This window comes from Phocoena sinus, chromosome 15 (assembly GCF_008692025.1).
Source record: "Phocoena sinus isolate mPhoSin1 chromosome 15, mPhoSin1.pri, whole genome shotgun sequence".
NCBI lineage: Eukaryota > Metazoa > Chordata > Mammalia > Artiodactyla > Phocoenidae > Phocoena > Phocoena sinus.
The window spans coordinates 12,202,753-12,222,591 of NC_045777.1; the positions used below are offsets into that span (position 1 = coordinate 12,202,753).

At 41.4% G+C, this 19,839-nt stretch overlaps 1 protein-coding gene across 8 annotated transcripts in view; it reads left to right on the forward strand.

Moving 5' to 3' along the window:
* The window catches only part of STAU1 (staufen double-stranded RNA binding protein 1), a 90,801-nt gene that overhangs the window by 21,054 nt on the left and 49,908 nt on the right, over positions 1 to 19,839 (forward strand). For 6 of the 8 annotated variants that reach the window (XM_032605219.1, XM_032605220.1, XM_032605221.1 and 3 more), the window contains exon 1: positions 8,728 to 8,946. The exons of 1 other annotated variant lie outside the window; for it this stretch is intronic. The gene's annotated coding sequence lies outside the window, so the exon portion shown is untranslated. Of the gene's footprint in view, positions 1 to 8,727; positions 8,947 to 19,839 lie in introns of those variants that run through there. One more of the 8 variants, XM_032605228.1, reaches the window with a different exon arrangement.

Here is a 19,839-nt window from a genome sequence, read left to right on the forward strand (position 1 = left end):
TACATGCTTTGGCAATTATAAATAAAGCTGCTATAACCGGTTTTTAATCACCGCTTTTACAAGTCCCACCTGGGTGGACTTACTTTGGAATGGGGAAGCATCACTTGAAACTGAGATGGAAATAGTTCTCTATTACATCCTGTTACACAAGATGATGAAAAACCAAGGCAATTAATAACTTCAGGCAAGGAAATTTATGTAAGAAATGAAATTTAACCATACTACTCTACATACTCAGTGGTGAATACTACTTGTACAATCTTAATAATGTAAATATTGATTGAATCAAGAATTGTGGTACAAACCTATTGGAAGGATAGGAGAAGGGGAAATTTGTGTGTTGAAGTGAGTGGGAACAGGACTAAGAGAACAAAATTCTCATATACCATAGTAAGCAAGCAACAGAAGAAGTCTAAATGGAAGAATCAAGGATTATCTGTTCAGGCATGTCGTTTAGAAACATGAAGGGAGATACCAGAGAGCTGAAAGTGTTCAAAGTGAGTGGGTGGGGATGTTGTTTCATGATAAGCTTCTTAAAGCTATTTGACTCTTTAAACTATGAACACATTACTTTGATTAAGCAATTTAATTTAAAAAACTGTAATAAAACATAGAAATTATCTAGAGACTAGGTAATATTTCAATATAACAAGAGCACTTGTGCTCTTCTTTTTTTTAACATCTTTATTGGAGTATAATTGCTTTACAATGGTGTGTTAGTTTCTGCTGTATAACAAAGTGAATCAGCTATACATATATCCCCATATCTCCTCCCTCTTGTGTCTGCCTCCCACCCTCCCTATCCCACCCCTCTAGGTGGACACAAAGCACCGAGCTGATCTCCCTAGCACTTATGCTCTTAACGACAAATGATTTGCATGAAGCCAAAAGTTATTTTGTGTGACCAAAATCTTTCTAATGTTACAGAGAAAATGACTCCCTTTAGCTTTCTGCTTCTAGTATCATATGAAAATACACCCTCCTATTTCCAGATAACCTTGAGATAAGCAGTGGATTCTCCTACGAGATCAATATTTAAAAATTATATCGTGAGGGATTTGTTTTTCCCACTGGGTTACTTAGTATTAAATGTGAGAAATAACCAGGTCAGCTAAGCCAAGAGGGGGTACCTTGTCGATCTAGAACTAACCCATGATCACTAATTCTCACCTCACTTATCCTGGAGCCCTTAACATCCCAATGATGAAACCCTATCAAGATTTTTTAGGACAATGGGTGAGAGAAAAAGACCAAGAGAGAAAAACAGAGATATGTTCTTCATGTAACCTCCACGGGGACAGGGGCCTGTCTTGTTCGTTTTATCTATTTATTTATTTATTTGTTTGTTATTTTTTAAAACTTTTTGGCTGCGCCGCAGAGCATGCAGGATCTTAGTTCCCCGACCAGAGATCGAACCGGTGCCCCTTGCAGTGGAAGCGCGGAGTCTTAACCACTGGACCGCCAGGGAAATCCCCTTCTTGTTCATTTTAGTATTCTCGGTGTCTGGCACATAGTTAATGCTCAGTAAGTATGTAAGAATCTGTTGAATAAATAAATCAATGAGTGATCCTAATTCCCCACTTTTCTCAAAGTCTATGTGCAGTGGAATAAAGTTATGTTATATTTACAGTTCATAGATCTGTAAAAATCAACAGGTAAGATGGCCCTTAGATAAGGATACCCCATTGGATGTTTTGTAAAACAGCCAATTACAAATACTGGAAATGTAAAATCTACCAACTGCGTGAGGAGATATGCAAAAATGTTGACAGTAGTATTATTTATAATAACAAGAAATGGCACTAACCTAAATGTCCATCAATAGAAGCCTGGGTAAGTACAAGATGGTATACTCATTTGATGGCATACTCTATAGCAATGAAAATGAACAAGCTAGAGCTACACATACACATATAGATGAACCACCCAAAAATGTAACGTTGAGGGAAGAAAGCAAGTCATAGAAGAATTCAAATATTAGTATGCCATTTATATAAAGTTTTAAAATATACAAAACAATATTGTTTTAGGAAGCCTTCATTTGCAGTGTAAGTATAAAAATACATGGAAATAAGAAATACTAAATGAATGAATGAATATGCTTTTTAGAATTACCAGCCCCCAAATGAAGATGTTTTCTTTAAAACAAAAAGCATTTTATTTACTTTTAATTGGTGATTATATATGCACATTCAAAAGAATACTAAAAGGTATTTTCAGTATTTTTTCCACCTCATCCCTAGCTACTCATTCCTTGTCTCCAGAGGTAAATACTGTTATCACTTTTTTTTTTTGGTCACACCACGCGGCATGTGGTATCTTAGCTCCCCAAGCAGGGATTGAACCCATGCCCCCTTGCATTGGAAGCATGGTGTCTTAACCACTGGACCACCAGGGAAGTCCCCTGTTATCACTTTTTTAATGTCTCATTCCAGACCTCTGGAATCCAGAGGTGGTCTCTTCATTAATAAACATATATGTGTTCTGCACCTACCACAAAACTTCTGGCTGTTTTTTCTTGATCAGTATGGCTAAAGATTTATCAATTTTATTGATATCTGCTTTTACCTTTATCATTTCTTTCCTTCTGCTTGCTTTGGGTTTAATTTGATCTTCTTTTTTTTTAAAACTACATTTATTTATTTATTTTTGGCTGTGTTGGAGCTTTGTTGCTGCGCGTGGGCTTTCTCTAGTTGTGGCGCGAGGGCTTCTCATTGCAGTGGCTTCTCTTGTGGAGCACGGACTCTAAGCGCGCGGACTTCAGTAGTTGTGGCACGCGGGCTCTAGAGCGCAGGCTCAGTAGTTGTGGCACACGGGCATAATTGCTTCAAGGCATGTGGGATCTTCCCGGACCAGGGCTTGAACCCATGTCCCCTGCATTGGCAGGCAGGTTCTTAACCACTGCGCCTCCAGGGAAGCCCTTAACAACTTTTATTTATAAAGTGCAGCAGCATTAATCATCTTTATCATGTTAGATGACTATCTTCATCTAATTCCCCTCCCCCCATTTCTTAGGTCCTTTTAATGTGTTATGAAATTTGCCTTTTCCATAATTGAGATGCAATTCTTTTTCCAGTTTGTTATTTATCTTTTTACTTCACATGATTATTTTTTGTATTTTCATTGATCTTTTCCCCTAAGGCTCCTGAATTTTGTGTTATAGTTAAAAGGGTATTCTCAAAAAAAAAAGGATATTCTCCACTTCAGGGTTGTAAAAGAATTCTCCCAGAGATTTTCCTGGTACTTTTTTTTTTTTTTTTTTTTTTTTTTTTATGCGTCACGCGGGCCTCTCACTGTTGTGGCCTCTCCCGTTGCGGAGGACAGGCTCCGGACGCGCAGGCTCAGCGGCCATGGCTCACGGGCCCAGCCGCTCCGCGGCATGTGGGATCTTCCCAGACCGGGGCACGAACCCGTGTCCCCTGCATCGGCAGGCGGACTCCCAACCACTGCGCCACCAGGGAAGCCCTTTCCTGGTACTTTTATGGTTTCCTTCTTTCCATTTAAATCTTTGATCCTTTCGGCATTTTTCCAGGTATAAGATATAAAGTATGGATGTAACTCTGTTTTTCACTTGCAGAGGCTGCATAGTTGTCCCAAACCTCTTACTGAATGAAATCCATCTTATCTTAACCAATTTGAAATACCACCTTTGTTGAATATTAAATGTCTACATGTATTTGAGTCTATCTGGGAATTTTTCTTCTCTTCCACTGATTTGTGGAACTAATTAGGTACTAGTACCTAATAGTCCTAATTATAAGGCTTTATAATATGTTCACTACATGGTCAGGCGTTTTCAGAAATGTTTTCTTGTTAATTTTTCCAGGAAGAATTTTAGACATGGCTCATCTAGTTCCAAAACAAAATCCTATTTGTGTTTTTCTTGGGCTGTCATTAAATGTCTAGATTAAATCTCGTCAACTGTCTGATATCTTAGTGATATGGAGTCTTGCTAGCCAAGAACATAGCTTATATTTCTGTTTGTTCCAGTTTTTCTGTGTGCTTCTGCGGAATCGAATTTTTTCTTCACACAGATTGTGAATCTTTATTGTAAAGTTTATTCCTAGGAATTTTAAAAGATTTCTTTGGAAATGGAGTCTTCCATTATATCTTCTGTTGTATCCCTAAGATTTCTGAAATAGCCCTAGGAGATAACACTATCTTAAATAATCCCGAGAATTACCTAGACTAGCAAGTAGTTCTCAACCTGTTTCCCCTTGCAACACATACTATAGGTGACCTTGACATAGGCCAATCAATCCTACAGGTGTTCCTTGTTTTTTAGAGACTCCAACAGAGAAAGAGGCTGTGGTTCTTCAGCAGCTGATGGAAATTTATGTGTACCAGACACGCATTGAGGGTCCGGGACACCATGGTGACCAAGACAGCCTGAGTCCCTGCCCTCATGAAAGTTGATCACATAGTTCTAGCCAAACAGAGCAAACTCAGCAAATAATTGAATAATTATAAGGGTGCAAAGTTCTGCTAAGGGGCTATGAGATTGGAGCAGAGATAATGGTCAGGTGTTAACATCCATTAACATCCACACACAAGGCTTCAATTACCTCCCAAATGCTACTCACTCATACATTATGTCTCCAGTCCTGACTTTCCTCTAAACTCCATTTCCACTTCCCTATCAGGAGGCAGAGTCTAATTCTCCTACCCTGATCTGGACTGGCTTGTGTTTTGCTTGTAGCCAATTAACTACAGTGGTAGTGTGAGATACGAGTCTAGTTTCTTCCTTATGCTTGTGAATATTCAGTTTCCCACTAATTTACTGAAGAGAGGATCCTTTTCTCATTGCATATGCCTGGCACTTTTGTCAAAGATCAATTGATTGTAAATATGTAGGTTTATTTCTTTCCATTGTTCTGTATGTCTGTTATGATGTGGCTCTATGTTACATCCAAGGCTGGGTCACATAAGGTAGTGCACCTCTGCCTTGCTGTATGGGATACACACTCTTGAAGCCTTCAGCTGCCATGTAAACAATTTGACAGCCCTGAGGCTGCCATACTGTGAGGAAGCTCAAAGTAGCCCATTCAGAGACCACATGGATAGGCCCTAAGGCTTCCGGAAGAGAGAGAGGCCCAGCTAGCACCCAGGCACTCTGTCCCCCAGTGGTCCACTCCACAGTAGAGACCCCCAAGTTACAAGAACCTAGCCAAGCTCTTTCCAAATCCCAGACCCACAGATCTACTAGAGATGATACAATGATTGCTGTTCTTCCAAACTACTAAATTTTGGAGCAGCCTGTTTTGTAGTATAGTAACTGGGACCTGGGCCACGTGTCCTACCACAGGGTTTTGCACATGCTTTCCCTCCTACTTGGAACACTTGCACTGCTTTTGCCTAGTCACCACCAACGTGTCTCTTCAGACCTTTGCTAAAGCTACAGTGCTTCTGGATGCTCCATCCTTAAACCCTGAAACCAGGGTTTCATAACGCCCTCATAACACCAGGCACCTTTACTTCCTATACTTATCACAGTTGTATTTGGAGATTCTTTCACTGTCTTTCTGACAGGTCTTCAGCTCCATAGACCAGCATTCAGTCCATGCAGTTACACAGTAAGCCAGGCATTGCAAACTCAAATATCAACAGGTACAGGAAAGTAACATAAATGAGAGATGCGGGCTGGGTGGGGACTGTGGCAAAATATAAGTACCCATCTCTAGGGCACAGCTGCCACTCAGCAGGCTCTGTGCAGCCTAATCTGCCTCATTTTTAAATATTTTATTTTATTTTATTTTTTTTGGCTGCGTTGGGTCTTCGTTGCTGTGTGCGGGCTTTCTCCAGTTGCGGCGCAAGGGCTTCTCATTGCAGTGGCTTCTCTTGTTGTGGAGCACGGGCTCTAGGCACGTGGGCTTCAGTAGTTGTGGCACGCGGGCTCAGTAGTTGTGGCTCACGTGCTTAGTTGCTCGACGGCATGTGGGATCTTCCCGGACCAGGGCTGGAACCTGTGTCTCCTGCATTAGCAGGTGGATTCTTAACCACTGCGCCACCAGGGAAGTCCCTGCCTCATTTTTAAGGAGAGGACACAAACCCAGATTATTATGTGTATGTTAAAGTGATAGCAACTAATTAAAACTAAAAACCCAGAAGAAAGAAAAGGAGAGAAAAGAAAAACAACCACCACCTGAAGATTTAAAACTCCTTGTTTTCTGAGAACTCTGAACTCTTACTTTGTGTAACCAAGAAATTGTGTTTAACTGAGGCATAGGTTAGCCGTGGGCTGGCTGCAGTTCAGGAGTGGGTCACTTGGATTTGTTTTTCTCTATTTGTACCTAGAGACTGTCAGTCAAAATCTATTTCAAGGGCCAGAATGCTTCTTGACTCTTGCTTAATAATAAAATAATAATTATTTTTTAGGAATTACTTATTTTTCTTTAGGAAGCAGATGGAAGTAAGATATTGTGACCATTAAGTTACACTAAATCCTGTGTGTTCCTTGCCAGAAGATAAATTATATATGTGTTTGTAATAAGGAATGGAACATGCAAAGCTCATAAAAACCCTGTGAGAAGTTGATTTTTATCTAAAGATTATGCTTCTTGTTAGTTAATGTGTCTGTTAAAAAAACAGAAAAAGAAATGAGCTATGAAGCCATGAGAAGGCATGGAGGCAGGAGTTCCCTGGCGGTCCAGTGGTTAGGACTCAGCGCTCTCACTGCCATGGCCTGGGTTCAATCCCTGGTTGATGAACTGAGATCCCACAAACTGTGCGTTGCGGCCAAAAAAAAAGTAAAAGAAGAGAAAAGAAAAGACATGAAGGCCACATACATGCAATGCATATTACTAAGTGAAACAAGCCAATCTGCATGATTCCAACTATATGACATTCTGGGAAAGGCAAAACTGCAGGACACAGTTCAAAGATCAGCAGTTACCAGGGAATGGGAGAGGGAGGGGAAGGCAGTGCTCTGAGAACAAGTGATTCCCTAGGATGACGGGTGATCAGTCACTATCAAGAGCAGGTAGGGAATTCCCTGGAGGTCCAGTGGTGAGGACTCCATGCTTCTACTGCAGGGGACACAGGTTCAAACCCTGGTCTGTGAACTATGATCCTGCGTGCTGCGAGGAGCAGCCAAAAACAAAAAACAAAAAAACCAAGAGCATGCAGTAGCCTTGGTTGCTCAGAGCAGCACACTGAGGACTTCACTAAGGAGCATCCTATCACCCTTTAGATGGGGAAGTTGAGACAGGGTGTCATCGAACTCTACTAATTCTCATGACCCCTGGATAAAACAGGAAATTGTTTTTCCCATTTAACTAAGAGGAAAACTAAGGCCCAGCTGTGTTGAGGCCCAAGTCATAGGATAAAATCCAAAGACTGGCTTAGAGAAGGAAAAGAGAGATCTCCCCTCAATATATGGAAGCAGGGAAGAAAGTTGAGACTAGAAGTCTTAGGCCCATCACTTGGGTGCCCGAGGGTGATAGTAAAATAGGTCAGAACACCCCCTTCTACCTTTAAACCTTTGAAGAGATTGTCTGATTGTGCAGGGACCTCAGCTTTGGGTTTAGGGAAACCCCTCTGTGTCTGCTCCTTTACCCAAGCGACCTATGGGATCCAGATTGCTTGGAAGATAGAAAGAAGAAACTTCACCTTTAGCAGAGGGCTGGACAATATCTGAATGTTGCTTAGTACTGTCTTAGACGGGCACTCAATGGACAGTGAAATTCCTTTGACTGTTTTTGGTGTCCTGAAATTCAGTCTCAATGTATTTTATAAGGAGCGAAGTAAGGAGGCCTGCCTGGTCCAGAGAAGGGAGTCCTCCAAGGCTGGGGCAAGGTCCCAAAGCACTGTTTGGAGTGGCCCCGTCAGCCACACATTTCATATCATGAACTTATGCAAATTAAACTATATAGCCTTGGCATGGAAGATTGAGCAGGAGTTAAATTGAGAGATATTGAGAGATAGAGAAACTATTTTTAAATAGTGGGGAAGCAGTCCTAGCGTGAGCAAGAGAGAGCTTGCCTGGACATCTGCGGTCCCTTCACTCACTGTTCCCTGAACCTACCACAACGCGTGTATAATTCTTTGCTGAGTGTGATTCTAGAGGGTCAACATTCCCCACGCCCAAACCTCAACCTCTCATATAAGAGGGCTACAAAAAACTACTTAGTTTCTAGACCTGGGTGAAAGAAATAGCAATCTAGCACTTCTTGCCTTTTAACTCATTATAAAAGTTACTGATTTTATTGTGTTTCACCCTCACTAGAACCTAAGTTCCACGAGGGCAGGGATTTTTGTCTGTTTGATCACCACTATATTCTCAGCTCTGCGAGCAGTGCTTTGCAAGTAGCGGGCGTTTAATAAACACTTACGAAAGGAGCAATTGAGGGAAGGAGAAAAGGAGTAACAAAGGCCGGAGAAGAGGAATAGGGAAAGGGAAAAAGGGAAGAACGAAGCGGAAGGAGAAAAGAAGGAAGCCCCAGCGTCCGCGTCTAGCGGGCAGCCTGCAACTCCCAGTAGAACTGCAACTCCCAGTAGAACTACAACTCCCAGCAGGCCTCGGGGCCCAAAAGGCAGGCCTAGGAGGCTCAGGCGGGACCAACGAGGGTTAGCCCGGCTCCCGGCGTGCCTTTGCGAGCGCAGGGGCCGCCGCAGGGCCCGCCGGGACTTGTGGTCCGGGCCGCGGGTGGGGCTGGGCATGGAGGCGGGCGGGGGCCGGGGGCGGGCGCAGGCCCCTCCCCCGTCACTTCCTGCCGGGCTGCGGGCGCCCGAGCGGCTGTTCAGTGTTTGTGCCGGTAGCGGCCGCGTCTGGTTCGGCTACCCCTCCCTCTAACCCCCGGCCCGGCGGCGCCCGCCTCCTCCGCGGCCACTCCGCCTCTTCCCTCCCGCCGTTCCTTCCTCCTCTTCCTTCCTCCTTCCCCTCCTCGCCGTCGCCTCCGCCGCCGCCCAGGAGTGCCGGCCGGGAGACGAGTTCGGGGCAGCAGCCAGGTGAGGCGGCAGGGCCAGGCCTGGCGGGGCCCGCGCGGGCGCCGTGGCCGCTGGGAGGTGGGTGGCGAGTGGGGTTTAGGCCTCGGCGGGCCCGCGCGCTCGGCCTTTTTCCCCGGGCTTCTCTCCCGCCCGCGGGGCCTTCCCGGAGGAGGCGGGTTCTCCCGCGTCCCCCGCCTCGGGGCGCCCCGCGGCCTGGACCTTGGGCGTCCCTAGCTCCTCCACCCTTTGCTGGGCCCAGAAACAGGTGCCACGCCGCCTTTCCTCATTCCTCTGATTGCGCTGCGATGCCGAAGTTATTCCCGGGGCGGGGGCGGGGCGGGGGATCCCCGCTTCAAGTCCCTGCGGGCCGGAGCACCTAAATCTCCCCAGCCGGGCCTGTAGCGTTATAGTTACGCACACGGCCCAGGTGTCCAGCGCGGGTGCAAATCCCAGCGCAGTCCCCTTCGGCAGGTCACTTGAAGTCTTTGTGTTTTGGTTAGAAAAAGGGGCTAATGCCGTCCCTGCCTCTGAAGGCTGTTAAGGTTCAGTGAAATGGGGCGTATAAAGCGCTTATCAGAGTGCCAGACGCACAGCGTGTCCCAATACACCGTCTGCATAATTTATTAGCATGATATTAAGGTATAACTTAATGGGTAGAGTGGACCAAAGTTGACCTACCTAGACGTTTGGGTTTCTTTAGAGGCCGAAACGTTCAGCGTTTTGCCCACCGCCAGCGCCGGGGCATTGTTAACAGCTGAAAGGGGCGTACGTTTAATTGGGACACTCTGTAAGTAGGCAGTCTGTAAAAGATAGTGTTGCTATTTCCACGTCCTCCGCTGAGTCAACTGCAGGATTTTCACCAGCTCCCTCCGTATGAGCAACCTGTCCATTTTCCTGCCATCATCCGCTTCTTGTTGTCTTTCCATTTCTGGGAAAGTTTCCTTGAGTTTAGCAAACCTTTTTGGAGCACTTGCTGTGTGTCAGGCTCTGGAGGGAGGGTGTACGGAGCTGGAAAAGTTGTCTGTCGTTTTTTTGCCGCTGCATTTCTAACTTTTGACTTTTTCTCACGGCAGCTTTGCTTTTATTCCCTCCGTCCCCGTTGGCCGACTTTCCTTTTAAGCCCTTGCCCCACCTCCGTGTCGCAGTATTGCTTATGTGGAAGTTTTCTTCTGTTCGGGCGAAGATGTGTGCTTCAGTCTGTTCTGCCTCTGTTCTCTTGCTGTGGGGACGTTTTTAAGGTCACTCTTCCTGCTTGTAGCTTTAATTGTTTAGAGGGTGGTGGAAAAAGAGTTAGACCAGATTTTTGGTTGATTTTGGACTTTCAGGAATCAGTGTGCTTACCAAATGTATTCAGTAGATTACATTGCAGCTTGAAGTAAAAACTAAAAATACAGTGGGATTGTAGAGGGGGTAGTTTCAGTCATCCTGGTGACAGGTGGGATTTTTAAAACAGCAACTTTATTTAAAGATACTGAGTTTTTTTAAATTTTATTTTAAAAATTTATTTATTTTTGGCTGTGTTGGGTCTTCGTTGCTGCGTGCAGGCTTTCTCTAGTTGCGGCGAGCGGGGACTACTCTTTGTTGAGGTGTGCAGGCTTCTCATTGCGGTGGCTTCTCTTGTTGCGGAGCACGGGCTTTAGTAGTTGTGGCACGTGGGTTCAGTAGTTGTGGCTCGCGGGCTCTAGAGCGCAGCCTCAATAGTTGTGGCGCACCCGCTTAGTTGCTCTGCAGCATGTGGGATCTTCCTGGACCAGGGCTCAAACCCATGTCCCCTGCATTGGCAGGCGGATTCTTAACCACTGCGCCACCAGGGAAGCCCCTGAGTTTGTTTTAATTCTGTTCTTAGTTGTATATGTATACAGTTCATTAAGGAAATTCAATTTATGGAGGTTCAGATTTACAAAAGAGGAAGGAGTGTGTGTTTGCTCTACTGACTGATTGCTCCTGTGTCATAGCATTGTTTTAGGTAGTAAATTTCCTTACTGAATTTAAACTCTTTTGATTTACACTCATCTCTCAGTAACACACAGGATGCAAAGTGGCCTCCTTGTTTTTGACATTTTCCTGGAATTTTCTGACACAGTGTTACCATCAAGAAATAGTTTAAAGTCTTTGTTTGGATGACTCTAAAAACACCTAAGCAAACAGCTGTAGAAGCAGTACAAAGCATGTCTTCTGCCATATCAAAAACAGTAGTGGTAGGGAAATGATGTTTTAACATTTCAGTCAATAATCTAATTTTGAACAACTTTCTCTCATGGAAAACATACAAAAGTCGAATAGTATAGAGAACCCCTGCTGAACTGGTTACTCAGATTTGATAATTATTAACGCATAGCCAAGGTCAATCTTGTTTCACGTAAGTACTCCCTCCCCCAAACTGGGTTATTTTGACATAAATCCTGAATATCATATAATTTTACCAGGTTACCCCAGGCTCATAATCTGTCACAAAATTACTTTTAGTGGAATCATAGTTCTTATTTTTGTTTGGTTTGTGGGGCTTCTTATCTCTGTTTATGCATGATTACAGCAGAAAAAAATATCCTCATCCCCCTCAAAGTCATATCCAGGATGCTGCCTTGCTTCTTTGTGTACAAGAACAACAATTTTTGAGCTATCAATGACTATAATGGAGGAGCAATCAGAAATACAGATATACCTAATCCTGTTTTGGTGGAGGCCTACCTATGAAACCACTTTTTTTTTTCCTGGAACTTTTTAATTTCCTATATCATGGGCAGCTTCCCATTTCAGCACAGATAGATCTATTTCATTATTTTTGTCTCATGTATTCTACTGCATAGAAAGCTATTTTTAAATGATGAAATCATTGGTCTGTGGAGATGATTATTACCTAAAGTTTAATTCTAGCAAAATGTCATCAATTTTAACTTGAGAACTGAGATATTTGGCAAAGAGATTGTTCCAGTTTACCTATAAAGTGAAACCACTTTTGATGGAGAATAACTTTGTGTTAAAATACAGTTAATAGTTCATAATGAAACTTGCAAAGTTTCTTTACAGTAGTTGTGTAAATATACTGCTGTCACCTTAGGTTAAGAATTAAGCAAAAGATTTTTCTTTTTTTTTTTTAAGCGGTACGCGGGCCTCTCACTGTTGTGGCCTCTCCCGTTGCGGAGCACAGGCTCCGGACACGCAGGCTCAGCGGCCATGGCTCACGGGCCCAGCCGCTCCGCGGCATGTGGGATCTTCCCAGACTGGGACACGAACCTACGCCCCCTGCATCGGCAGGCGGACTCTCAGCCACTGTACCACCAGGGAAGCCCAAGCAAAAGATATTTGATTTCAAAACTGTTGTAGAATTATTTTCTAAAGACCGCCCCCCCAATCTGCTGTATTTACAAACCAATTTTGTAAATATGAATGAATTCACAGCATAAATGATCATATTTTTCTTTCTCATCTAAAAAGAGATCTCTCCTAGAATGGAAGTTGACAGGAATATTATGTTTGTCATTGTTACTTTTGAAATTTCTGGTCACGAACAGTTTTCAACTCGTAGACCTGTAATGTCATTATTTCATTTGTGTAGGTTTAATTTTGAGCTTGATCAGTTACAGTTAACTTATGTTTTAGTTATTACAACTTGGGAGATGAGGAGGGATATGCATACCTCTTAACATTGGGGGAAAAAAAAACCCCAACCAATTTGGCATCTAAGAAAGGACACAATATGTACTTTATTTTAAAAAATGCTCAGTGCTTCCCAGTAGGCTTTCAGTAAAACTTTTAAGTATTTGGAATTGTTACCGTTAATACAGTTTGTTCAGACTAAAGCGCTCTCTTTTAAGATTCAGCCAGAAAGCCTATTTATATACAGATTATCTTAAGTTTAGAAATGAGCACGAGGCATGGAACTCCCCCCCGCCCCCAGTTCTTGAAGTCTAAACCATTAACGTTCTGGGTGTAATCATTAAACATGGGGCTGCACTATGCTGCTTCATCCACAGCTTCTCCCCAATAAGACAGTGACAATGTAAGGCGGCACAGAGTGGGTCTCAGCTTGTGGGACAGTTTTCTCTGATGCCTTTTTACTAGATGGAGTAAGAAAGAGTGAAATTCACCAGCATAAAGATGGAACTTTCATGAAAAACGTATCTTTCTGTAGAATGTCATAAATCAAAATTCTAGGAGCCTTGTTTATGAACCTCCAAACTGGATCATATTTGATGTCATACTTAGTGACAAACATTTGCTCAATTTGGGGAAATATAAATTCTACCCCCTCAGATGAGATCTTTTGGAGTTGCTTTATTTCTCTCAGAATAGGATTTTGTGGCCTTCAAAAATGTTTAGAGAACTTTTTTTTCACTTACATATATATGTATGTATATTATATATGTGTGTGTTTGTTGGATTGTCATGTAAAATGTATTTTTTAGATCAAAAAAGTTTGCAGGCCACTGTAGTTAAGTTATACTGGCAAATAAAAGCACAAATTAACCTCAAAAAAATGTTTAGAGAATTTTATGACAGATTTTTGTTTCACACTAGACCTATAACAGATTGTTTTAAATTAACTTCTTGTGACAGAGACCTTTGTGGTTAAAATGCTTCTGGTGTAATTTTCTGCATGAGCTTTTCCTTAAGTGCTTGGTTTTGACCAGGTTTTATTTATGCCATTCCAAAAATATAATTTGTAGGTTAGAGGTTGAACCATGAGAAGACATGTTGTTTGCTATGGTTATTTTCCCCCAACATTTTGTTATGAAAAATTTCACACACATAAGAAAGTTTAAAGAATTTCAGTGTACACTTCTATGTTTACCACCTACTTTCTGCCATTATTTTACTGTATTTACTTTTTTACATGTCCGTTCCATCTGTCCATCTCTTTTAATTCATTAATCCATTCTATTTTTCGATACATTTCCAAGTACATTATAACATTAGCACACAGCATGCATATCTACCACAGTTAATTTTATTTTATTTTTTTATAACTTTTTTAACATCCTTTTTTAAAATAAATAATTAATTAATTTTGGGCTACATTGGGTCTTCGTTGCTGTGCGCGGGCTTCTCATTGCAGTGGCTTCTCTTGTCGCGGAGCACAGGCTCCAGGCATGTGTGCTTCAGTAGTTGTGGCTCGCGGGCCCTAGAGCGCAGGCCCAGCAGCCATGGCGCATGGGCTTAGTTGCTCCGCGGCATGTGGGATCTTCCCGGACCAGGGCTCGAACCCGTGTTCCCTGCATTGGCAGGCGGATTCTTAACCACTGCGCCACCAGGGAAGCCCCACAGTTAATTTTAAAGTGAGACAGTTCTACAAGGTATTCCTAGATCTTTAAAAGCCAAGAGCTTTGTTGACTTTTGTTTCCAATTTTACTTTGATTACAGAACTCTTTGCTTTTTATTTTATTTTTTAAATTTTATTTATTCGTTTATTTATGTATCTATATATTTATTTATTTATCTTTAGTTATCTATTTATATATCTATTTATTCATCTATTTATTTATGTATCTATTTATTTACCTATTTATTTATTTATCTATATCTATTTATCCATTCATTCATTCATTCATTCATGCTGCGTCCTGAGGCATGTGGAACTTCCCTGACTAGGGATCAAACCTGTGCCCCCTGCAGTGGAAGCACCGAGTCTTAACCACTGGACCACCAGGGAAGTCCCAGAACTCTTTGCTTTTTAAAGGAAATTGTTTAAAGAACTTTTTGCACCAAGCTGTGCTTACCTACGAATCACATATTACGAAGTTGGAATAATGTTGATCAAATCCTTTCTTCTCACATAAGGAGATAGTAAGATTATAAATATGCAGCTATGTTGATCTTAACAAATGCCACTAGATGGGTGGCTTGGATATGTTTTGCTGACAGCTTAATGCTCTGAACTAAAAAACTTTACCAAAGAGAATTATTTATTTTAATAAAATGGTAAAATGAGGAAATTACTGCAAATAGCTTATTTACTTTTTAAAATATTTACATTCCTATAGTAGTGAATAAGGTTGATGTAAAGTGATTTATGTCACCAGATAAATGGAGGTAGAAACAAATTCTCTTCAGACTTAATTATATTTTCTGGAATAACACATGTTCAATTATTTGTTAAAGGAATATATTCAGGGGGCTCCCTCAGAGTAATTTACTGAAAGCAAAAGTAGAAAAATCTATCCAAGAATGTGTTTGCTTTCAATTAAGAATTAGTCTTCTAAATATTAAATCTATAGCCCATCTGCTTCTGTTTAATCTGGAATCTAATTTGGAAAAATGTGATGACTTTGTGAGTTTATAAAGTAATGGAAGCAAAACAGATAATTGTATTATGATAGAGAGGTCATAATTGTCCTAGAGGCTTTTTGAAATGTCTGCTGGACTACAAAGTCTAAGAAAATCTATTTAAGTGCCCTGGGGTCTTTTCCCAAAATGAAAATGATTGCTCATCAGATTGTCTCTATATTTGAAGTAGCGTTAAAATTGGTTGCCCAGTGAGTGTGGGTTGATTTTAGTCAGCATGTCCTCTATTCCCATTTAAAATGTTTTTTTTACAAGTGGTGTGTAACTATTAAGTTTATATTTGTAGATGTTTATATGTGACTGAGGACAGGATCAGTGAATCTGCTGGATAATAATGTTTGCTACTATTTATTAAGCTCTTACCATGTGCCAGGTTAGGATTACAGGGTGAGAGTTATTTGATGGAGCAAAGGAATCTGAAAGGTCAGATTGAATTTATCTAATAATATAAAAGCTGCTGTTCACTGAGCTCTTCCTTTGTGCCAGAGGTTGAAGTGGACGCTTTGTGTTGTATTTCTGTTACTCCCCAACGTCTTTGCAAAGGAAGGGTCGTAATAGCTGAGGTGCTGAGGCCCATCTGGGAGGCCAAGTAACTGGAGTGGGGTCCTGAGCTCTTTCCACTGAAGCACAATGCGTCTCTAATTATTCTCAGGTGCTTTTTGTTTAGAGTAATTTATTCTGGGTGTCACCAGTGCTTTCTCCCCAGTTCTCCCACCCGCCACAGTTAGGATGAATTTTGTTCACTAGGACTTCAGACCAATTTGGAAAAAAGTCTGGCTCGGTAGTACTCAGTCTTTCTAATGAATGCTGTTCATGATTTCCTTGAAATAGGTTGAAGATTTTCAGTTTCCTTTTGTTTGTTGTGACAGATTACTGTAGTCAAATTAAACTAAAACTTTTAAGCTGTTTCAAAGGTTTGGGGTGGGGCTTAGAGGTAAATGGGGATGAGGATGTTTCATTAGCCTTTGTGTTGAAGGATGCTTCCCCTAAATTATTGCTATAATCCTTCATGAAGTTTATTGAAAATGATTTATTAACTGTAGACAAGGTTGTTGCCAAGAAAATCAGTTTTTTATTTTTAATATATAAATTTATTTATTTAATTAATTTATTTGGCTGTGTTGGGTCTTTGTTGCTGCGCGAGAGCTTTCTCTAGTTGCGGTGAGCAGGGGCTACTCTTTGTTGCGGTGCGTGGGCTTATTGCGGTGGTTTCTCTTCTTGTGGAGCACGGGCTCTAGGCTGCGGGCTCAGTAGTAGTGGCATGCGGGCTCAGTAGTTGTGGCTCACGGGCTCTAGAGTGCAGGCTCAGTAGTTGTGGCGCACCCGCTTAGTTGCTCCGTGGCATGTGGGATCTTCCCGGACCAGAGCTCGAACCTGTGTCCCCTGCATTGGCAGGCGGATTCTTAGCCATTGCGCCACCAGGGAAGTCTGAAAATTAGTTTCTTTAGAATCATATTATTCTGCTTTACTGGAAATGAGTTAACTAAGCCTCTAATTAACTTTATAGGGTTGTTGCCCTCTTTGCTTCCCAGCCATTTTTTAAAAATTTTATTTATTTATTTTTGGCTGCTTTGGGTCTTTGTTGCTGTGCGCCGGCTTTCTCTAGTTGTGTCGGGAGGGGGCTACTCTTCATTGCGGTGCATGGGCTTCTCACTGTGGTGGCTCTAGGCATGTGGGCTTCAGTAGTTGCGGCACGTGGGCTCAGTTGCTCTGTGGCATGTGGGATCTTCCCCGACCAGGGATCAAACCCGTGTCCCCTGCATTGGCAGGCAGATTCTTAACCACTGCGCCACCAGGGCAACCCTTATGGCTAGTCTTAAAAGGCTAGATCACTGAAATTAAATGTGCCTTTGGATTTGGGGTTATGAGTTTGGATTTGGTATATGAGTTTCCATTCTGTGTTTAACCTCAACCAAGGCATAAGTGTGTCTCATTAATCATGAAAAGGTGTTGGAAATGTGTCTTTTCTGGGAATGAAATGAGCAGATAATGCTTCGTAAGGTGTTACTATATTAGCTCCTCTCAGGCATGAGCTTTATGATCTACCTAGATCTTGTCTGATTCTCGCACATTTTTGCTCTTTTGAAGTCCATGCTTTCTATAGATTAAAATTAAGACATGAATTTTCTACACTTGCAGATTCCATCCTGATACGAATAGGACCATTGTCTGCCAGTGCCATTGTGATTTGGTACAAAATGCAAGGCAGTCCTTTCCTCTGTTAGTAGATAATTTATATGTAATGATAAGTCTGATTATTCTTGGAGGCTTACGTTCTTTGTTGCACAGTTTAACCTGCTCATTGAGGCTCCATGACCCTTTACCTAGATGACAGTCAAATGTAGTCAGGTAAATAAGTTTCCTTTTGGTTTGTAGTAGAGTGAACCTTTACAGTCTGAAACATTTAGAGCACGACTGCCAAGGAACTATTTCCCTGTTAACTCAGAATTTATTAAGCACCAAACATAAAAAAGAATAAAGTAAAAAAAATTTTTTGGAGGGGACGAGGTTCTTCTTAAGTTTGCTACATTTTTTTTCTTTCTTAAATAGTGTGTTTTGAACATAATTTATTAATATTATTTTATAATATTGGTTACTGTGTACCCTAAGAAAGTGATGTTTATTAGCTGACTTTGTCGTAGTTTATAAGCATTTCACCTACATTACCAGTTCATCCACCCAAGAATAATATGATTATTGTTTGTTAATCATATGAAATTGGTGGTGGTAACCCTATTTGATATATTAAAAGGTTGAAGTCTACAGAGTAACTTGCTCAGGGTAGTTCAGCTGAGCACCTAAGTTGGCACCCAAACTCAGATCCCCAGTTGAGAGTTTTCTCTACCTCACTCACCCACACAGCCACGTCATAGCTTGTTTGCCCTTATCCTAAATCAGTGTCTTGCAGCCAGGGGACCTTTTATGTTCTTTTGTGTCTTCTTTAGTTATGAGGTAATGTGTATTACAAATGATGTTACTACTAATTAAAATGCCACTGTGAATTACTTATTTAAGTTTGTGTTGGAGTCAAGGTTATTCCTATACAAATGTGAATTCCATGAGGACAGGGACTACATCTTATTTGTGTACTCCTCTCTCCCCAGTGCACAGAATAGTGCCTGCTGTTTATTAGGTGTTCAGGAATTATTTGTTGAGTGAATAAAGCAATGAATTTAATTCACTCTCTTGTGTTCTAGTGTGCTTATTGAGTGGGAAAGAAAGGGAGTTGGGCTTATCCCATAGTCTTTCTTCTCTGCTGCTGCTTGGAGTAAGTAAGTGGTATAAAGATACACTGGTAGTAATCATGATGGCTTTGGAAATGGTTGGGGATTAAAAAAAAAAGTTTGCTCATGGAAGTGTGAATGTGTATATGAATCTCAGCTATCACCTGTGTTGAGACGTTTGCAATCCATGGCGTTGTAGACTGCTGTTTTTCTCCTCCCTCCCCCTTTTTTTCTTTGCTGTTAAGTTGTTAACAGTCGTTTCTCACTGTTGTTTGATTCTAGCACCTCCTTTTTAACATTTTATTTTTTTAACTTCAGGTTTGGGCTAGAAAACTAGATAACCAAACCAACCAGAAGCGTTCAGCATAGATTTAGATGAGCTTGAATTGAGGGAAGCCCGCACTGGCAAAAGGCGTGGCCTCTATTAAGTGGTCTTAGACATTTGTTTGGGCTGTGCAGAGGCCTTTTCATTTTCCATTCATGCTAGTCTTTTGAATGGGTGAGATTGTGGAACAATAGGGTCCTAGATTGGAGAATTGTTAGTATAGTGTACTATTTACAGAAAGAAGTTGGGTTGTAAAAATACTGTAGAACCAATTAAAGCTCATAATTTTATTTCTGAAATTATTTGGACAGTGAACAGCTACTTTTTATTGTTTACTAAGTCACAGTGGCAGTGTGAAATTGAAATGAGCAAAATTACTTTATGTTGTAAAAACGCAAAAAGCATCTCAAGGTAAAGAATTCTATTTGTTACTGACTACTGCCAGTTTACAGAAGGGGCACCTCTAGATAAATGAGACCTGAGAGTTTGAGAGTTAAACTCTTATGTCATCTGAAATCCAGTTTTAAAGAATGATTATGATTTGGATTTGCTAGAGGTAATGTGCTTTTTCATATTTTGCAGTTTAATATAAGAATATTTATGTACAGGTTCCTTTTTGTAAATTTTCCCATGTAATTGCATTTGCATCACCAAGCATATGGTAAGGACATTTATGAATAAAATATTTAATCAGGAGTTAAAGGCTGCAAATTTAAAAATCAGGCTTGTGTGATTGGACAGTATATGATGTCCGGTTCCTTTTTTTTTTTGGCCATGCTGTGCAGCTTGCAGGATCTTAGTTCCCCGACCAGGGATTGAACCCACGCCCTCAGCAGTGCAAGCATGGAGTCCTAACCATTGGAATGCCGGGAAGTTCCCTCCAGTTCCTTTCTAAAAAATTAACTCCGAGGTATTCATAGTTCTCTTAGCAGGAAGTAATTAAGATTTAAAAAGGAAATTTTTACTGTCTCATATGTTTGTGTCTCTGCAAAGCACTTTTTACCCAGTTAGTTCCCAGGCACTTGTTTCTTTTGTAGACTCTACAGTGTGCTGCTTCAAGCCATGACATCATGCTTTTAGAAA